Source organism: Bison bison, unplaced genomic scaffold (genome assembly GCF_000754665.1).
Source record: "Bison bison bison isolate TAMUID 2011002044 unplaced genomic scaffold, Bison_UMD1.0 scf7180017864038, whole genome shotgun sequence".
Classification (NCBI taxonomy): domain Eukaryota; kingdom Metazoa; phylum Chordata; class Mammalia; order Artiodactyla; family Bovidae; genus Bison; species Bison bison.
In genome coordinates, this window is record NW_011494610.1 from 63,840 (window position 1) to 66,990 (window position 3,151).

The 3,151-nt window shown below is 46.9% G+C and overlaps 1 protein-coding gene across 1 annotated transcript in view; it reads left to right on the forward strand.

The window, feature by feature from the left end:
* The window catches only part of LOC104985091 (pancreatic trypsin inhibitor-like), a 21,241-nt gene that overhangs the window by 11,473 nt on the left and 6,617 nt on the right, over positions 1–3,151 (forward strand). The gene's annotated exons all lie outside the window — the stretch shown is intronic.

Here is a 3,151-nt window from a genome sequence, read left to right on the forward strand (position 1 = left end):
ACCCTGCCCAGCGGGTCCATCGTGCTCCTGAGCAAACAGCTTTTCTCTTCCTGGTCATCCTGGTGTCAGGAGTACCGCGCTCGCTCGTTTCTGGGGTTGTCAAGACTCTGTCAGGTGTACGCTGTCAAGGTCATGGGCTTCAGTGATGACAGTCAACAAGTTCCTTCTTTCTTCTTACAGAGAGTCTGGCAACTGTGCTCCCTGAGATGCTGAAGTCCTAGGAGGCCCCACGGGACTGTGGCTGCTTCTGAGCTATTTGAGCCTCCTTTGCTTCCTTCTCAAGCCTACCCTCCTCAGCAGAACTCTGCCTCTCTCTTCGCTGCAACCTCACCCTCACCCCTCTGAAAGGTTGTTGTTGAATCACGCGAATACACCAGGATTCTTGGCCCCCGGAGGAGAAGAATTCAATCCGGGGCCAGAGACGAGGCTTGATCGCTCAGAGCTCTTGTGTAATAAAGTTTTATTAAAGTATAAAGGAGATAGAGAAAGCTTGTGACATAGGCATCAGAAGGGGGCAGAAAGAGTACCCCCCTGCTAGTCTTCAGCTGGATGTTATATAGTCACTAGCAGTCTGTAAATGAAAGAAAGGAATGTCTTAAAATTCAGAATGGCACCAGGCCCCTCACCCGTAAGATGCATTTTGGGATAATCTTGGCACCAAATGGTTTATCCTGGGCCATGAAATGATTAACTTGAATCTTGAAGAAGGGCAGACCCCCATACAAATAGTTTCATTTACATAGATTAGGGGAACAATATCCATACTGGTGTGTCAAGAAGGTTCTGGGCCAAGAGGAGAACCGACTTGAAGACAGAGTCTGGGGTAAAGGCATAGTACATTAGCATAGCTTAAGACGAACATTTCCATAAGAAAAAGGCATTGGTTATCTCTAGGCTCAAGAATAGCTAACTTCAGGTGAAACCAGGTGTCATTATGGCAACACAGTATTTTAAGAGAAACCTCCCTTTAAATTTGTATAGAGAAGGAAAAAATATTGCTAGTTTGTTTCCTCCTGCCACTTAAGAGAGATAAAAATGTCTGACACTTGCAGGCTATTTCCTCCATTTGGAGACCCCTGGCCTTCCTGCCTGTTACCCTCACCCCTCTCCCCAATATCACTGCTCTCCTTGGAGGGGCAGTGTGGGAATTTCTGGTCCAGCCCTGAGCATCACTGGTGGTAGAAGACTTTTCAGTAAAGAAGCCCTCTTGCCCCACAGTGATGTTACATATTTGTTTGTGGCTTCAACCTCTGGCCTTATATATAATAAATGCATTTTCTAATTAAACTAACAGGAGTGGATTCTGTTGTCTGCAACCAAGAACAGTAACCCGTTGGGTCCATGAAAACGGTGGTCCTTCTCACTGTTCAGCAGTGTGGAAGGCACCTCTCCTTTTTCTGTCCTCAGACTGGGCCCCACCAGGTTTAGGAACCATTCCAGCCCCATCTACCTCTTCATGGCCACCCCAAGCAACACAAAAAACTGGGCAACAGAACCATGCCGTGAAAACATTTGTTCACTTTTTGCACCAGATCAGTCTGGGACTGGTCATCCTCCTGGACTCGGGAGGAGAAAGGAAGGTGGGTGAGGCTCACTTCTCCACTTGCTCAATGAAACCCTTCCCCTGAGGAACTGTGGCAGGGTGGGGACTTTTATTTCTTCTAAAGAAAAGCATCCACCCACTTAGCAGCTGCCAGGTGCCAGGCTCTGTGCTTAGCATTTTTTTAGCATTATTTCACTTAATTATCTGAGAATCTTTGAGAATAAAACGGGGGTATGCAGATGTCAGCTGGCTGGTGGGTTTGTTTCCTGGAGTTCCTATAAGAAAGCACTATGAACTGAGTGGTTTATTTATTTATATTTATTTAGCCACACCATGCAGCTTTCAGGATCTTAATTCCCCGACCAGGGGGTCAAACCTATGTCCCCTGCAGCAGAAGCATGGTGTCCTAACCACTGGACAGCCAAGAAATTCCCTGAAAACCAAATATTTATTCTCTCTCACTTCTGGAAGCTAGAAGTCTGAGATCAAGGAGTCAGCAGAGCCATGCTTCCTTGGAAGGCCCTGATCCATTCCAGGTCTCTCTCTCAGCGCCTGGAAGGCCTGGCTTGCTGCAGCATGAGTCCAGTCTTTGCATGGCATTATCCCTATCTGTCACCTAATCTGCCCTTTTTGTCAGGACACCAGTCATACTGGATTTGGGCCCATCCTAATGAACACTTAATCCCCACACTAGAGACCCTATTACCAAACAAGCTCACATTCTGAGTTGCTGGGGGTTAGGACTCCAACATCTCTTTATTGGTGGGGACACAGCAGCAGAACACTAACCATGACAGCCTAACTGACTGTCCCAAAGCTTTGTCCTTTGCAAGGAGACACAGTTAAGAGCCCAACTCCCCAGCCAGTCTGTAAAGTTCCAGAGCCTGGGTTTGTTATAATTTGGGGTTCCCAGGAAGCAAAGGGAATATAGTTTATAGGGTATGAGAAAGGGCAGGAAAGGTGGCCAACGAACATGGAGGAGCAAGCCCACTGGCACTGTTAGTGATGCCCTCCATCCCATGGGGGAAGGGCCAGGTGGGGTACAACACCTTCCTTGTAGTTGCCTCCCCCAAGAGGTTAAAGGGCAGTTACCAACTCCCTGTCACTCAGTGATGGGGGACTTCTGACTCCCTCCGTGCACAGGCTTCTTGTGTGGCCCCAAGAAATCCTTCAGGCAAAGAGCTGCAGATACTGGCAGTTGGAAGCCAGCCAGCAACACCTAAGGTGGTAGTAGTCGGTGGGCACACTTCTACCAAACTATGTGGCTTTGAATACTTAATTTATTTAATATCTCTGCACTTGTCTTCTTCCTACCTGGGGTTGTTGTGAGGAAAGTGAATTAGGACGTGCTGAGCCCTAAGATCAGAGAGCCTGGCATGTACTTAGTGCAATGTAAACACCTGTTAGGATAATTATTGACTAAATTATACAGGCAATAAAACAAAAGAGTTCCAGAAAAACATCTATTTCTGCTTTATTGACTATGCCAAAGCCTTTGACTGTGTGGCTCACAATAAACTATGGAAAATTCTGAAAGAGATGGGAATACTAGACCACCTGACCTGCCTCTTGAGAAACCTATATGCAGGTCAGGAAGCAACAGTTAGA